This window comes from Podarcis vaucheri, assembly GCF_965113315.1.
Source record: "Podarcis vaucheri genome assembly, chromosome: 2".
In the NCBI taxonomy this organism is placed as follows: Eukaryota; Metazoa; Chordata; class Lepidosauria; order Squamata; family Lacertidae; genus Podarcis; species Podarcis vaucheri.
This window is the reverse complement of record NC_138760.1, coordinates 99,698,584-99,717,047: the sequence shown is the minus strand read 5'-3', so window position 1 is coordinate 99,717,047 and position 18,464 is coordinate 99,698,584. Positions and strand designations below refer to the sequence as shown.

At 41.7% G+C, this 18,464-nt stretch overlaps 1 protein-coding gene across 6 annotated transcripts in view; it reads left to right on the top strand.

Annotated features, from left to right (window-relative positions):
• The window catches only part of CHL1 (cell adhesion molecule L1 like), a 209,034-nt gene that overhangs the window by 47,289 nt on the left and 143,281 nt on the right, over nucleotides 1-18,464 (top strand). The window contains exon 3 of one of the 6 annotated variants that reach the window (XM_082209262.1): nucleotides 3,229-3,311. The exons of the other annotated variants lie outside the window; for them this stretch is intronic. The gene's annotated coding sequence lies outside the window, so the exon portion shown is untranslated. The remainder of the gene's footprint in view (nucleotides 1-3,228; nucleotides 3,312-18,464) is intronic. 6 annotated transcript variants of the gene reach the window in all.

Below are 18,464 nucleotides of genomic sequence, written 5' to 3'. Positions count from 1 at the left end.
GCATAAAGCATTGGGTCCTATCTCAAGCCAGTTGCTGCACCAGCCTGGAAATGGCAGACGTAACTGGCTCAATCATCTTCCCTTCCTCATCATCCACCATGGTTGCTGTGAGCAGCCAGGATGTGGATGGAAAAGTGGCTCTGCAAAGCTCTGTTGGAGAGGAATGAGGGTTTGGATTGCTCTGTTAGTCGTGGCAGGTTTATGTCATGTAGGACATGTGAAAGGCTTTGGTGATACACGTATTGCTCAAGCAGTAAATATTTTACTTTGTGAATTAACTTCTTTTATGAATAAGGAATTGTTAACCAAAGTGATTTCAGATACTCCAAAATAATACATTGAAATAATAAGATCATGTTCCCTATAATAATTTAGAATGAAATACTAAATTTTTCTGTACCCACTTACATGCTGAGTACCCACAGTACTGTAATTATAATCCTGGATGAAGTTTTATGATTTATGAACAAGGCCTCGGAATACACCCACACCCACACACACACCAAGGACTTCAGTATGACATGTCACAGTGTTTGTGCTTTAGATAGGAACAGGCTGAGGGAAGAAGTTTCTCTCTGGGGAAATAGCAACTTTATCAAGGCTGAGACAAGACAAAGAGATTAGTGAGTAGCTGGGAGAAAAAAACCCAACTAGCTATATCTTCCATTCATCATGTCTCCACCCTGATAATGGCTATGTGCTTTATCTTTCAGGTAGTGATTGACCCAGGTTTAAAACAACAATGCACTATTAAAGATGAGAAACAATGAATACTAATAAAGTCAGAACTATTGGCTTGCTCTTATGTGCACATGGAACTGGCATCTAAAAATTTCCCAGTGCGACCAGAAAGGTTGAGAACAAGTATTAACATACCTCTGTGTGTGTATTAGGCATATGCACCAGGCACAAGAATGGGTTTGGATACCACTTCGGTGCTTCAGGAAACAGCCTTCCTTGATCTGAGGTACTTCATAATCTGCCCAATTTAACTCTGTCCAAGTCTCTTTAATTTCACTTGCTAGGAAGTGGATGAAATTTGTAGGCATACTAGCCACTCAAGAATGGGCAAAGCTTGCTGAGTTTCATACAATTTGTGGGCAACCTTATTGCTTTAAAAAGAAACGTCTATAAAATCTTCACTTTTGAATGCCTTTGGGCAAAGGTGTCTTGCCCAGTACATTTCCAAGGACAGTTCAAAGTGTTGGTGTTGACCTTTAAAGCCCTAAATGGCCTCGACCCAGTATAATTGAAGAAACATCTCCACCCCCATCATTCAGCCTGGACATTGAGGTCCAGCACCGAGGGCCTTCTGGCGGTTCCCTCCCTGAGTGAAGTGAGGTTACAGAGAACCAGGCAGAGGGCCTTCTCTGTGGTGACGGCCACCCTAAGGAACGCCCTCCCACCAGATGTCAAAGAAATAAACAACTATCTAACTTTTAGAAGGCAGCCCTGTTTAGGGAAGTTTTTAATGTTTGATATTTTATCACTTTATTAACAACAACAACAACAACAACCACAACAGCAGCAGCAACAACATTTTGTTGGGAGCTGCCCAGAGTGGCTGGGGAAACCCAGCCAGATGGGCAGGGTATAAATAATAAATTAGTAGTAGTAGTATCAGAAGGAAAACTCGTGTTTTTTTTCTGTAAAGGTAGCCATTCTAGTTTCATGTTGTGTAGAAAAAGAACAATTTAATACTCCCTAGTGTTTTGAGGGCAACTAGTCTGAAAATTGCAGACATAAGTGAGGTGCCACTAGTTTTACAACAACAACAACAACAACAACCATGCCACATTGCAGCTAGGCACCCTTAAAATTGATTTAGAGGTGGAAAAAAACAGAAGTAATTAACTTGTGATTATATACATGAGCTACTAGTCATGAAGGTGCTTTCCCTCTGCTCTTCCCCTCCTAGCTTCTAGAATCATAAATTCTCTTCCTGCAAAGTTGCTTCTTCCTCCAAAGCACTGGGATAAAACCATTTCCCCGTGTTACAACCTAGATCTGTGTCAATTTAGAAGGCACATTCCCTTCTCTTTCTGATCCAGAAATTTTCATTACACAGTAATCTGAGTCACATATTTTCAATTTTAGCAGATACTTGTCTTTTTAAAAAAAGGATTGTTGAGTTGCTACAAAGTGCTTCAGGGATCCCTGGTTTGACTCACGTAACCTTGCAGAAATCCTGCTTTGTCTCAGAGAAGCCACACAGCCCCCAAAGGCACTCACATCACCGTTAACTTGTGGTCATGCTGGGGCTGATGGGAGTTGGAGTCCAACAATATCCAGAGGACCACAAATACTGTATTGTTGAGTTTAAGGATGAGGTAGCAAGTGTTGCAAAGGATCTTGGAGAGATATCTGCAATCTTAGAGAGATGCCACCACTACAGTGGTACCTCAGGTTAAGTACTAATTCGTTCCGGAAGTCCGTACTTAACCTGAAACTGTTCTTAACCTGAAGCACCACTTTAGCTAATGGGGCCTCCTCCTGCTGCTGCGCCGCTGGAGCACGCTTTCTGTTCTCATCCTGAAGCAAAGTTCTTAACCTGAAGCACTATTTCTGGGTTAGCGGAGTCTCTAACCTGAAGCGTATGTAACCTGAAGTGTATGTAACCTGAGGTACCACTGTATAGGGTTAAACGAACAAATAGTCTTACACTGCGGCTTCCTCATGCCATCTAATCCAGTATTGTATTTTCACCAGTGACCAGTGTATTGACCCTAGAAGTTCACAAGCAGGTCATGAGGGAAGCAGCCAGGCCATGGTATTGATAACCAGAATTTGCTATGCCAAGCTATACTGCATCTGGATGGAGAGATTCAAGTTTATTATCATGGCCGATAGGCATTTATAAGTATCCATGAAAGTGTCTAATAATTTTGCTAAAAACTACAGGATTATTGAGCAGTTATGTGGGATTAACCCTCGGAGCTACTGGGTCCTTCACAAGCATATCACCTCAGTTCTTGGGGAAGGGAGGCTGAGAATACTGAAAATATTTAAATATAAATAACTATTATCCAGATGGGAAGCCAGTGTGGCAGAGGGCATGCTGGTTCAAAGACAAACCCAGCTGCAGAAATGAAATACAACAGAAATTTAAAAATAAACCCTACAAGATGATTTGTTATTGCTATTACTAACTAACTGCAAAGTCTGTCAGAGATATTGACAAGTCTGACATTAATGTCCCATCATTGCTTGTATTTTGTTTGTCTAAAGGGGCTGTGAAATGAGAAGAATGAAAGAGATTTGAATGTGTCATCTTATCCCAGGCTGGAAAAAAGAAGGAGCTGGCATTACTGGTTAGAATATTTGTATCCTCTTTGCTCTTTTTGAACAAATGAAAAAGCAAACTATGCTATTATTATTATATTTATTGTGATTATTATGTTTTGTAATAGTAGTAATAAATAGGAGTTTTTCTCTATTGGGTACTGTGCATTACAAGCACAGATTTGAATTCATTTTTAACAGGCTTGGTATTTAAAGATGATAGAAATATTGAGAAAATTTCTCTAGGGTTTCTGTCATGTAATTATGAAATACTTCCATATTAAGACAGACAGTACGCTATATGTAAGCAAGCATGCTTATTTCTGTCAGCATAAGGCGACAAGGAATCATCTACTTCATCTTATTGTGGCACAATCACACTGTGTTTCTATGTTGTGTTTTATTTTTCCCCTATACATAGAAAGATGGTAGCTTGCTTGTGGGCTGCTGTGAGAGTGTTTCCTCCAGAATTCAATTCATTAAATGTTAGAAGACTCTACCTCTTAGGACTGATATTGTAGGGAGCCTGATCTACCAATAGGGTTGCCATACATCTGGGAAAACCAGGACATGTCCTCTATTGGGGGTTGGCAACATGCTCATCTGGGTGGATTTTTAGATTGTAAAGGAAATGTCCAGGGTTGGGGGTTTTTTTTTGGGGGGGTGTTATTTGGGCTCGGGCGGATCAGACTTGGGCTTGGGTTTGGGCTGCTCTGCACTCTACAGCCACTGCTAGTCCAAGCTGGGGAAAGAGGCATTCGGGCATGGCGGCAGCCCTGCATGCCAATTTCCCCAGTTTGGGCTGGCAGTGGCTCGGGCTGTCCTCGTTTTTTGCTCTTCAACATCTGGCAACCCTATCAACCAATCTATAGGCCAATCAAAAGTAAATTAAGAAAACTCTTCTCACCATGAAGAAATATATACATACTACAGAAATCTTTGGGTTTTTTTCACTGCAACAGACTAACATTGCTAGCCCTCTGGAAATCTTGGCATCCTATTTTTAGGGATGAACCAACATGGGACCAGAAGGTCTAAACACAAGAAGGGAGGTTCTGTGTGGAGAAAGTTGAAGATCTCGGTCTACCTATTCCTTCTTTTTCTGGATAGCTAAATCAGAAGTGCTACAGAATATTTCTAGGCTGTAGTATTGCAGCTGGAATAAGCAAGAATAGGCTTGCAGAGGATAAGCTGCAAATCAGTAAGTTCAGAAGTCAGGAATGGGAAACGGCTGTTTTCAGTTAACACATAGCAAATGAATTGTTTTAAGACTGCAATCCTGTACCCAGTTATTATACACACCGATATAGATGTGATAGCACGTAACTGAGGTGTTAAATTAGGGAAATGTTTCTATCTCTTTAAACTCTCTTTAGGAATCTTACATGAACGCATGTAAAAATGTCTCAAAATAAAAGAAAATACAATAATAATGTTATGGGCATTGGGTGCTTCGGAATAGATGCTTCTTTATTCTTTGGGTTAGTTGAATGTCAGACCATATGTGGTTTATCCAGGGTTTCTTGTGTGTATGACTGTATGAATTTCTATTCTGTACCCCATGATTCCACATATACAAAAATAGGATCAAGAAATAGGCTCTGATGGCTTTTAGACCATGGGAACTATGAAAAAAAGTGAAATGGTTAGGTCTGTACTTTAGTTCTGGTCAAGTGGTGTTTGTTTGATGTATAATGCTTTTAATCTGTTTTGCTACCTCTCCTTTGCTTCAAAGGGGGACAATGGTGACAGCTGAAAGTTTTTTGTTTTTTTAAAAAAGAAAACACCTCTGGTGATGGTTGCCATGTTTAAAACTTGAGGGGCATTTGTATTATTCTGCACATTAGAGAAGATTTGTCTGGGATGCAGTGGATTTCAAATTTTTCAAAAAGCTTAGTTTCACATTAAAAGGCCACTGAACACAAAGGCTCTGTCTTGGTGATGACATTGCCAAAACTGTTATTTAGTGAAAGAAGAGGCCTGACATTACCAGATTATTTATCTTAAATTAAGCCTTTTTTCGGCATAGCCTTCCACAATAGTGTCTAAGCCTTTCTGGCTGCTTTACAGCACAAATTACAAAGGCACTTGCCATTATTATGAAGTATATTATTAATTTTCTTTCACCCCCACAAGTACACAGAGAATAATAATTACATTATGTGAAGTTGGGAGCTAAATCCAAGCTGCCTTTCCAACAAGAGATGTCAATGGCACAGTGTCCGCTCACTATGAAGTTTGCTAAATCTTTGCAGATTATTTATGATGTAACTTGACCTGAAGATGCCATTTATCAGGTGGTTCCCCCCACCCAATCCCACTTCACAGCCAATGCAAACAACTTCCCACGCACTCAACCAGGAAAGGTCCAGTGGTGGCAATGACCAGGAGAATTTCTTATTAGCTGCTATGCCAACTGTGGCTCTGCCTGGAGAAATCAGACCTCTCCTCAGTTATCAATGTTCTAGTCATTTCCAGACTCGACAGTAGCTATGTGTTGTAGATGTGGTTGCCTTTAATAGACTACCTCTCCCCATAAGAACTGAAATGGACCCTGTGACCTTCCTCCGAGGCCCTTCTTCATGTGTCTCCTCCAAGAAAGGTCCAGAACGACCCTCCCTGCTTGTGGAATGACCTCCTTATGAAGGCTTACCTAGCACCTTAAGGGCCAGGCAAAGAGATTCCTCTTCTACTTTGGCTAATTAAACCATCTGTGGCCTTTTAAACTGGGGACCAAACATGGGGATAATGTTTTGTTTGTTACCATGTTGTTTTTAAATTGTAAACTGTTCTGTGATCCTTGGGTGAAGAACAGCATGATAAGAATGTTAATGTTAGTAGTAGTAGTAGTTTGAAAAATTCGTAACCTTTAATGGCAATCCAGAAGTGTTATAACAGAGAAAGCGGATAGACAGAAATGTTTATCTGTCTTCCAGAATACCAGAACTTTGGGTCACTCAGAATCAATTGGCAGACAAAATCGTTTTATTTGCCTGTGGAGTTATCTTTCAACTTGATGTGGTGACAGCCATTGTCCAAGATGGCTATTAAAAGAGGATTAGGCAAACACATGAAGGATAGATCCATCATCAGCCATTACCAGTGATAGCTCAGTGGAATTTCCATGTTCAGAGACTCTGAATCCTGGTTGCTGGGGGACAAACAATGGGAGGTGGCTGTTGTTTTCATGCCCGACTTGTAGGCTTCCCAGAGACTATTTTGCTGGAAACAACTGGAAACAGGATGCAAGACTAGATGAACATTTGGTCTGATCCAACACACAATGAATGCCAACATGAAGTAACCTGATCCACACTTCCGTACGCAACAGGGTGCAGCTGTCCTTCAGATTTTGCACATCTTTAATGTTTGGGATGTAGTTCTGGGCTCAAATAAATCTGCAAAAATGCATATAAGAAATACATACGGTACTTTCAGAGAAAGTACATTTAGATACTTTCTAGGAAGCACTTTTTTGTTCATTTTCTAATGTAAATTAATACAGAAATGAGATGGAATGGATTTATAGATGAACATATGCAAAAGTGACATGGACTTGAAACAGATCTGTTTGTCCATCACCACTTGGTGGGAGAAAGCAGTCACAGAACGCTACTAGCAATAAGAGATCCTGAATTTCAACTACCAAAGAGAGAGAGAGAGAAAGGAGTACTCCTACATTTGGTGTGTGTGTACTGTCCTGTTCAACCCAGTTTCTTCAGTCACTCAAAGGCAAGTTTAGAGAACACTTTGTTCCCCCATCCTGTCTCAGCTTTCTTTCTCTCTCTTTTTCTCATCCTTTTACATGCTAATTCCCCGCAGTGTTTAAACAGTTTCCAATTGCACAGACCTTTTCAAATGACCCGTGCTCTGCCTGACCAGAGCATGAACCCTTGCTCCAGTCATTTGCGGGGAGGTTCCCCATTCCATGCATATAAATACATGCTATAAAACCACAGAGCGCATAGTTAAATGCACACTCTTTTGTATGTAAAGCTTCTTTTTCTGCTCAGGCTAGTTTAGCGATTGTATCTAAATTGCTGTTTGTTCTGAAAGGGGCTTCCAGGAATCTTCCCTTGTATTTAAAAGATCTTGAACATTGTCTTTTCTTTTTTGAAAGGTACCTTTCAGTAAATATTTGCAGCTGGTGCTTTCTAAGCTGCGGCGTCCAATTCTGTGCTTTAAAACTTGGATCATATTTCATGCTGGAGTAGTCATTGACGTGAGGCGTCCAAACGGCCTTTGTCTCCTTCCTTAAGGAAAGCCATGCCGTTTGGTTAAAGAAGTGGCCTTGGCAGTAGAATTGGCTCATTAAAAATTAGCTGATCTCGGATAAATAGGGCTTCGGTACACTTCATAAAGATCATAATAACTGTAATAATAAATTAATTAATAATGCATGAAGGGAGAAGGGCTCTAGACATATCCAAAGGCCCTCTCATCTCTGGAAATGAGATTTTCACAAAAGCAGGCTTACAAGGGCAAGTGTCCTTGACGGCTGAAGCTTGGCATTCTTACATTCTGGCGTGTTTTCGATGTACCTTGGAGTACCTCGACAGAAATAATGTTTGTCATTTGCAACTCAAGCAGTCAGGATGCTTTGACAGTGAGAACCATCCCTTTGGCCTCATTTCAGAGGAGGCTGAGCTCCAGAAAGCAGCACTTGGCTCTGAAATCAGAACCACGTGTCAGCAAGGGATTATTTTTGTCTACTGCTTAGACAGGAGGATACTGTTGAGTCATGCGCTGTGTCTTCCTTGCCCTTCCAGCATACTGAAAAGGCTCCAAAGAGAGCAAAGGAAAGGGGCTTCTCCAAGTAGACTTGAGTTCTGACACTTTCAAATTTAAGTACTCCTCGTTTCCTGTTCCATCTGACATTCTGATTGCAAACTGTTAGTTCAAATCAACCATGCTTTCTTAGATAGCGTACCATTCCTGTTTTCGATGTGTGCAAGTTGGATCTGCAGCAAGTTGGATCCGCTGTGGAGTGTTCCTGTTCACAACCACAGCCAGCCAGTCACGTTCCCTTCCAGAATACTCCATTCCATCCTGTTTTCGGCACTCCCAATGTTCTACTCCTTATCCAGAATTCCATGACCACTGAGCACTGGACTGTTTGGGGGTCCACCTTCCAGATTTTTTGCCTCCCTTTTTGAACCCACTGAAACTATTATGCATGGTTTGTACATCAGCTGGCTACTTCAGTATCCACACTCAAAAAATTACTTAGCTCCGTGTTTGTGTGTGATATCTAGGCACAGAGAGAGATGCATACGATAACTTTGAATACAGTTGCTTCATACACGCACACATCTCTCTTTTATTTTAAAATTAATTAATATACCACCCTATACCCACAGGTCTCAGGGCGGTTCATGGAATAAAATCAGAATGTAAAACCAAAAAGTACATAAATCTGTTTCGCAGAGAAATCAGATTTGTATATACACCACAATCAGCAATACTTCTTTTCGACTCTCTACAAAATGCATCATGTTCCCAACCCAAAAGCATCAATGTGGGAATTAGAAGTGAAAAGGATAAAATATGATAAGTGACACTGGCGACAGAGGCAGGGCATGTACGAAGGTTGTATATAGAGAATATATGCGAAACATTATATATATACCATATATGTATATATCCCCATCTTGGAAATACATTTCATTGTTTTCAAGCCTTTCTTATGTGCAAATAGATCCTTTGAAATTACCCTAGGGAATACCCCTATTATTTCCCCATCTTTCCTCTCATTTAGCAAGGACTAGTCAAATGTGTAGCATATATGTGCCTGAAGGAAAGGTCAGTTCAGACTTAGCTCCGTCGCAGGTCTTCCTTGGGGACTGGGAACAGATGGTGTCAAGACCTCCCACCACCCGCTTCAATAGCTTTCCAGAGGTTCTCACAATTCATCTTGGTGGACAATGCTCCCCAGGAGACGAAGCACCTCCCAGAGTGCTGAATGGATTAGCAACACAAATCTCGAACTTAACATTACTCAGGATTCAATGTTAATAGCATGACCTCAAAGAAATATTAGGCTAGCTTGTGCCTTTGGCCTTGTGTACACTGTCTCAACAACGAATTAGCCACAGGTCACACATCATGTGGTGGTAGTTGGCTGATTATGTTTGAAATCAAAAGAATCGCGCAGTGCTGTATTGATGAAGAAATCTATGGATTCTCTTTTTGTGGAATAACCTTGAAAACTGGTTCCATTGTACAAGGGACATGTCCCTTGTTAAACTGGTAGAAAGTTTGCACATTTTTTAAAAACAACAACAACAACAACTTTGCACTATTTTATGATATTTTGCTTGGCCTAATAAAGGTATTGCCCTATATATACTTTCCTATATATATTTATGGGCCAACACAGCTACCTTTACTTTGTGTATTGATTCCCTGGTTCTTCATGAGATCACTTCAAAAGGGATGCATCTTTTTTATGGTGCAACCATGTTAGGTGCAATAGATATTTAAATAATGTTCCTGGGTTTCAAAGCACCACCATTTCTGCGTTTTTCTTCTCATCTGACAGAACTGTATGACTGGGTGAAATTCAGCCATCTTCATCTTTCTGCATGCAGTGAAGATTCTCCAGGGAAATAAAGTGGGAAAATCTCATGCTTGCTGACTACAAATTACACCAGCTATAATTTCAGCTGCAGTTGCACTACCTCAGCAGAGCTCTCTTGTCTCCAGATGTGGTCAGGTGGCTTAGACCTTATGTGCAGCAGTGGAAAGGATTTCCCCTTTAGCACTTCAACTACACTAGCTCCAGTCAAATTGGGTATCCAGATAACTAACTGTGCAAACTAGTGTGTGTTTGTGAGGGGGTAGCTAGCATGGCTGTATGGTAGTTGCAAATTGGTCACTATTCAATTATAGGTGCTTGTGAGAATCACACAAAAATGTTAGTGCTAAGCATTAACTTTCATAAAAAGTAATCAGAACTTGAAGTGTCTTACCTATTTCTAGCAGCTTTAGTGATTTTTGTGAGAGGACTGATAAACAGCTTCGTAAAGTGATCCCCGATTATCTCAGATAAGCTATATGACTGGAAGTGTTGTCATAATTCTAATGGACTTAATTTGGCTATAGCATACCCCCAACGCCTTGAAGCCAAAATCCTGGACACCTTCTTCCTGTTTTGGCAAGGCAGCCATTTTGGTTGTGGTGATCTCATGTGATTTTGTGACATGGTTTCCCTCACAAAAGCACTTTGGGGGGCACAAAACATGCTTAGGTGCTGCAAAATTGTGTGAGATCACGGCCACCAAAATGGCTGCCATTCTCTCATGAGGTAGAGTATGCTATAGTGACTTCAGTACATAACTGCATCTGATGTGCTATATAAGCACTGTGATGTCCGATAGTATGCAGGACTAGAAGCAATGGGTGAAAATTGAAGGGGAGCGTATTTTGGTTAAACTGTAATAAAAATGGCCTAACTGTATGAGCTGTTTGGCAGTGGGAAAGACTGCCATTGGAGGTGGTGGGCATTCCCTTGCTGGAGGTATTTAAGAGGAGGCTGGGCAATAATTTGCCAGTGGTGCTCTAATTGCCATTTTTATTGCAGATCATGCAATGAGCAGGGAATTGGGTTAGTTGATCAAAATGCCATCCAATTCTATGATTCTGTGAGAAGAAGGAAGAGCTACTGAGAGCACCTTGGCCATGTAGCCCCTGAAACCCAGAGTATTAACCCAAGGTATTTTGCCACCTGAGGCAGGAATTCCCACAAATGCCTCTCCACTTCTCTGCCATCAAAACTCTTTATTTAATAAATTAACCAACCATTTCCTGACACCCTGCCTGAGGCAGATGCCTAACTCTGCCTAATGAAAGGCTCAGACCAGGTGGATATCAAACAAAAGAATGAACAAATGAACAAATAGACTTGAAAATCCATGCAAGAGCAAATAACAAAGGGACAGTCCTGGTGATTACAATGTTCTGCTGACATAGGCATTTGTCCCTTAGAAAGTAGACTGGGATCACAAAGTCAAAATCCACCCCCAGCTGGCTTCCACCCACTATCGACCATGGTTGCATTTGAATTGATAACCTTGAGATAAAAGACCCTTTCTTGCGTCCCCAATCTGCAAAGTCATCGAGCCTTCAATATGCCATGTAAAATCAATTTCCATATGACATTTTTTTTGATACAATCATTCCCTTTATTAATTATTATTAATATTAATGACTGCAATTGTCTTGATGGATGTAGTCATTACTATCAGAGTACGTAAGTTCATTGTCTGTGTGCCTATTGCTTCTTGTGTCTCTTCCACACAGTTGCTGTTTAGATAGGCAACACTGATAAAGAAAAGGCAAAGAGAATAGAAAACTAGGTTGCGTTCCTTTATGCATACTGAGTGGCAGTGAAATATTGTAAGGACCCCAGCAGTCAAAAAAATAAAAATAAAAAGGAGAGTAATCCCATCAAAGGTGGTGTGTTATTTCCAGTAAATTGAAAGCTGAAATCCCATTTTGATGATGAAATAAGCATGTCTGCAGACTAATATGTGAGAATGTTAAAAAATAGGTGACTTAAAATAAAATCAGTGAGAATATGCAACACGGCAACACAAATCACCAGAGGGAAAATTCAATGAAGGAAGCAAATTACATGCCCTCAGTGGAATGGCTTTTTGCCCCAAGGAAATAGAAAGCAGGTCATGTTAATGGGCAGGGGGAACCTTGGGAATTCGTCTTTCATATACATGCCCCTTCTAAAATTAAAAGCAATCATTATATAAGGGACAAAGAGCACAAGTTGGATAAAAATCTTAAATACGGTATCTCTCTCTCTCACTCACTCACTCACTCACTCACTCACTCACATACACACACGAAATCAAACCCAGAAAGAAAGAAATAGTGGCACATGTAAGAAATTTAGTCTGTGCAGCCCAAATGCTGAAGTAATGAATGGATCATGCAGCAAACATCATAAATCAGTCTTTTTCATTCAAATTTAATACAAATGACCCACAAGCTCAGAGTTTAAGTGACTTCAAAGTCCAGTTGGTGCCCTTGGACAGGAAACAGATGTAAACAGGGCTAAAAATTACATCAAAGCTAGATTCTCTGAGCACAGTATGCATCGCTCATGCTCTAGTGTGTTGCAGTGTGTAAATTAAGCAGCCAAAAAGCCAGTGTTGCCTTGGGATTGAGGTCACTGAGAGTTGTCTGGCAGCTTGCTCATGGGATCACCACCAAATGACTTTTCTTCTTTCTTCCATGATACCACAGCAGCTGCAAATGGTGGGTCAGGCACTTGCCAAAGGTTGGGTTCCTTTAGGGGCCCATGAGAACCAATAGCATTGCTGTGCTTGATGACACTTGGTACTAGGCTTAGTCTGATTAGAAGCATCACTCCAGAATCATCCATAACAAGGTTACCATAATTTGGAGATAGTTGTGGGACATTACTTGACTGGCATGTTAAGGAAATGTATGAGATGCAGGAGCTGTAGTTCCCCCTTATGACACCTCGGTGTATGTTCTTCTCTGTGGCTGTAGGCCCTTGGCTTATGTCTACGACTTCTGCTTCAAAAAGGAGGAAGTGACTCTTGGATCCTTTTCAGTCTTGTTTTGCACAAGAGACCTCCTTTGAATCCAGCATGATGACAAGATCTTAATTAACTGGCATTGTCCATTTCCCACTGATAATAGGCCTTTGAAATCTGCAATCATGCTTTGGAAAGTTCAAAGAAAGTGATAGCAGTTCCCATTTCAGTAGGCCAAAAGATAGATATCAACTTTCTTTTTTCTTTAGAAAGAAGATTCATGTATGAACCATAAACGTACCATGTGCTTTAGACTTTCAACAGAGTTGTTCACCGAGATAGGAATTTTAAAGAGGCTTCGTGGTTACTGAAGGCATTTCAGCCAAGAAATTGATTAATGTCAAGATGCCTAACCTTATTTATGGATCACACTGGTAAATATACCCAATTTGCTTGTTCAAATTTTATCTCATGCTATCTATCACAAAGGATGAGGGCTGACAGCCACACGAGGCCCAACATTTTGTTTAAAACAGAATCTAGTCCAATTTAACTCTTATAATATTAAAAGCTGTCAATTCAGTTGCACCAGAAATACTACAGACAGAATATATATCACCAATACATAATGTATGTTTCTCAGGAGTATGAAAGATATAGAACCTGGACCTGAGAAAAAGGCACTTGCTGGGTAATCTAGTATTGGGAACACTGTACAAAGGCTCTAGCATATACCGTACGTTTGATGTATGGTGGGTATGCGAGCAGCCTTGGGCTCATGAAAGCCCCCCAGTGAGTACGCAGAACATCATAGGAGATCTAAGTTGAACCTCACCTAACTGCATGATCCATTCATCACAACAAAAGAGAAAGACCATTCCCTCTATAGATACAGCTTATTATTATTCCTTGGCAGCAGGATGCGGTCTCACTGTTGATCCAGCATGTACAAATAGATGCTTCCAAAAAAAGTTCCTGCTCTTCCTCAACATGCATCTACGTATGTACATATGTATGTGCAGGCAACACAAGGAGCCATTAGAAGGAATGGGCGCTGGTTGTGTGTGCCCTTAATATCCTGTCCTTCTCTTCATGATTCAATTTATCAATGCTTTGTGAGTATCTGAGTAATTTGAATCAAGGAAGAGATGTTAGATAGTCCACTCAGCAGATGACAGCTGAACCTGTGTTCGAAGGCAGGGTGCATCGGAAACAGTGGAGGTAAATCCTGTCCCTCTGAATATAGTAGTGTATGCTTTCAATGTAGGTAGTACTGTTTTTATTTTCTTGTATGCTTTTTCTTCACAATTATAATCATCTTAAAACAAGCTCTGGAAACTTACTGGGTCCAAAAGCTGCCAGTAAAAGTGGTTTGTCACCATTGCAGGTATTAAAAGGGATCGCTACTCCAAATTTTAGTCCACGACATCAGAGTAGCTACAATGTCTTCCACTTTCAGGGCACCACCAAACCCATCCAAATAGAACAGTTCTATTAGGATGGGTTTGGCAGTGCCCCAAAATTACTGCGCAATGTATGTGAGACTACAATGAGATTGCTATAGATGGTGGCTGTGAAGTTCAGCTAGGCACCAACATGGGATATGGAATTCCAAGATCAAGTTTACCAAATCTGTTAAGAGAATCTTCTAGGTAGATGGATGAATAATGCACTAAGATAATTCCCAATTTGTCTTAATAATTCAGCACCAGGTACCTACTGCTTGATACGTAAGATAGCTGTCAGAATTCTGGTTGTGGAGCAGCTTATAAATGTTGTTAATAACGAAAAAAATGAAATATGGAGAACCCTGCAAAACACAGCATACCCTGCCTCATTCCATCCCAGTTCTGTGCCGGTTTTGGAGCAAAACTCCAGCTGCATATAGGAACACAGAAAGCTGCCTTATACAGGGTCTTAGCATGGACCGATTTAGTGAAGCATTGTCCAAAGTCCAGGGGTCAGCAGACCTTTTCAGTTGGGGGACAGTCCACTGTCCCTCAGACCTTGTGGGGGGTCAGACTATATTTTGAAGAAGAAAAATGAACAAATTCCTATGCTCCACAAATAACCCATAAAATGAACCCATAGATTCATTTTAAATAAAAGGACACATTCTACTCATGTAAAAACATGCTGATTCCCAGACCATCTGTGGGCACCGGATTCAGAAGGCGATTGGGCAAGATCCAGCCCCTGGGCCTTAGGTTGCCTACTCATGGTCCAAACTGACTGGCAGTGGCTTTCCAGGGTTCAAGATGGGGAGGGGGGAATTCCCATCCCTACCTTGGGATGCTAAGTATTGTACCTAGGACTTTCTGCATGCAAAACAGATAATTTGCCTCTGAGCAACATGGCCCAAATTCTATATGATATAATTCAGGAAAACATTATTTGCTAAATAATTCCAAACATGGCTGCAATAGTAGAATGTATGTCAAAGAGGAAAAACAAAGCAAAGAAGCTGAGATGATTTGGTAGACTTGCAGATGATATGCAGTCTATTTTAAACAATTATTGATTAAGAAGGGCCAGCAAGTGCTTGGAATACATGAAAATTTACATAAGCAAATTGGCTGATCTAGATAACATGCATCTTTGGGGGGGGGGCGCTAAGGGAATTAGTTAATGAATGTACAACTCATAATTGTCTTTAAAATACTTGAGGGCTATTTCTTTTAATCCTTGCTCAAGCAAAGTCAGTGGGGATCAGATACAGTGGGATATTAGAAGGCGTGACATAATTTTTATCTTCATGCTGCTAATTTGCTTGTGCTGATCTCATAAGAAGAGCTCTGCTGGATCAGACCAAAGGGCCTTTTGTCCAACATCCTGTTCTCCTACTGGCGAACCAGATGCCTTTGAGAGGCACAATAAACAGGACATGATCACAACAGCCCTCTCCTACTATTGTTCCCCAGAAACTGATGCAAGGCCCTCGGTTAGTGGCCACTAATGCATGACTCTGCTTTGTTTTGTGTAAGTGTGCAAGTGGGAAGTTCAGCACCTACTCTGTTTTAGATGTGATCATAGTTGACGATAGAATAATTAAAGAATTAGGGTGGTATACAACAAAGTAGTTCCTTCAGTAGGTGGACCTCTGGTTACATGATGGAACTTCTCCCTGTCAACTCCCTTTGGGTTCCACCAATGCTATGGAGGAGATTTGAGGAGGGTAGGGGGCATGTACAGAGAGACTATTGCCCTATGCAAACTTATAATGGGGGAGCTGAATGGAAAATGGAAAATTAGACAATATGGAAGATGGCAGCTGCTGATTGTGTTTTTGTAGTGTGGCAGATAAGAAACATAGGGTTTGGCAGGGAAGAGGGCCAAGGTGTTGAGGGTAAGAGTCTAGGTGGGGTCTTGGCATATTGTGGCTCTGGCAGGGTGGGATATTAACTCAGGAAGGAAGTAGCTCCCCCCCCCTTATTCATTTAGGGCTTTAAACACCAAATGGGCTTAGCCAAGAGCACAGATGTGACTTTGCATAACTTCTGTTCTGTTCCACAGGAAGTCTCTGGGGAACTGTGATCTGTTCCATGTCACATATTAAATGAATGTGATTATGAGAAATAAGTCATTTAGCATTTAACATACACCAGCCCCTTTCAGATTTTGATTGAGTTGATGGACAATGAATGGTGGCTTACTGAAGTGGCAGAACCAAACATTCCAAGAAATCAGCAAAACTAGTGATAGATTCTTGGTTGTCCGGCAGCTTTCCTGGTGGCTGAACTGAGATTTCCAAGAAATAAGTGAAGAAAACATGCCCTATCAATCTGATTATAAGTCAACAGAGCTGGAGTTCGTCAAGCCAGCCATTGTGTGCAGCAGTCAAATGAAATCTTGGCAACATGTCTTCTCTTACTGGCAACAATCCTTGGTTTGTTTTATAAGATTTGCATGCCCCATTCAAAAGTGCTCAGGACTCCTACGTACCATAAAGCAAAAGGCTAATGCTGAATGCCTTGCCTAGATGTCTGATTAAATGGTCCGTCCTTTCCTGCTCTTTGTCATTTTGCAGTGCAGTGCATTGGCATGGATTTCTATTTCCCCCTGAAATAATACATTTAAAAAATGATAGGGGAGGGAAACAACACGGCAATTGTCGAAAAAAACAGGAGCAGCATTTTTGTCTGATTGTAATACTTCTCATAACTTTCTTCCTTCTCACAAATATAGAACCTATGAATAGAAATCTTGTGTGCGGAGAGGGAAGAGAGAATTTCCCCCTATTCCTGATTAGCCATTGGGCTCCCCACAAATTTGTCCCAGATGGTGTGGAGACCCTCTGGAGCAGCATGAGAAGTTACGTGAAGGGCTGAGAAGGGAAAGAGTGGGAATCAGTGAGAATTGCCCTACCTCCTTCCACCACTGGGAGCCTCTGCTGGATCAAAGACTGTGTCATCAATGGAAGAAGCACTGATTTTAATGGAAGGGCAACTCAGATCCAAGCCACTAAGATTGAGGAAAGTGGGGGGTGGGGGAGGAGAGGGCAGTGTGTTAATTTGTCTTCAGTAATGCCACTGTGCAGACATCATCATGCAGCTATATCTGATTGGCTATGTGCTAGCATGATGTCATCATGATGGGCTTGTGATCTGAGATTGGCCAGGACTACATAGGGGAAAAACAAGGTTCTCAAGTAGCAGATGGTGAAGACAATGGCTACAAATAAGCATGAAACAACAACAACAACAACAAAATATCCTAAGAGTAATCAATAGTTTCCCCCATTCATTCATTCCCTCCCATCAAATTTCCCAGGGAAAAGCTAGTATTTTCATATTTGTTACCCTACCCACAAGGACAGAACTTTTAAGAGATTGTTTAAGGAGAACTCAGATGATAGAGTACCGTATTTCTCGTCCTATAAGGCGCACCGGCCCATAAGACGCACCTCATTTTGGGGGGGGGAATGAATTTTAAAATATTATTTCCCCCCCCCAGCCCTGGCTGCTGCCCCAAGCCTTGCGCTCACCTGCCCGAAGCAGGGGAAGCCCTCCGGAGGGCTCCCCGTGCTTCGGGGCGACAGGCTGCCGCCCCAAGCCTCGCGCACCCGGCGGGACCTCCTGCCGGGCGCGCAAGGCTTGCAGACACTCGCCCAAAGCAAGGGGAGCCCTCCGAAGGGCTCCCTGTGCTTCGGGTGACAGGCTGCTGCCCCAAGCCTCGGGCACCTGGTGGGACCTCCTGCCGGGCGTGCAAGGCTTGCGGACACTCGTGGGGGCTGCAGGCTGCTGCCCGCAAGCCTTGTGAGCCCGCGGGTACTCCCACCGGGCTTGCAAGGCTTGCGGATAGCTTCCTGAAGCCTGGAGAGCGAGAGGGGTCGTTGCGCACCGATGCCTCTCGCTCTCCAGGCTTCAGCGAAAGCCTGCATTCGCCCCATAGGACGCACCCAGATTTCCCCTTCATTTTTGGAGGGGAAAAAGTGCGTCCTATGGGGCGAAAAATACGGTAGTTAACAACTCGCCATAGGATCCGCAGAAGACAACAGTTTACCTGGAAAGAGGATAGACATCAGTAGAACACAGACGTTTAACTGAACACTGCTGTAGCTTGATTTCCCCATCATTCTTCCTTCTAAAGGGCTTTCAAGTTTGCTGTTGCCACTTAGAGCTTAGTGTAAATATTGCACTGCAATTATTTACCAGCTGGAATGAA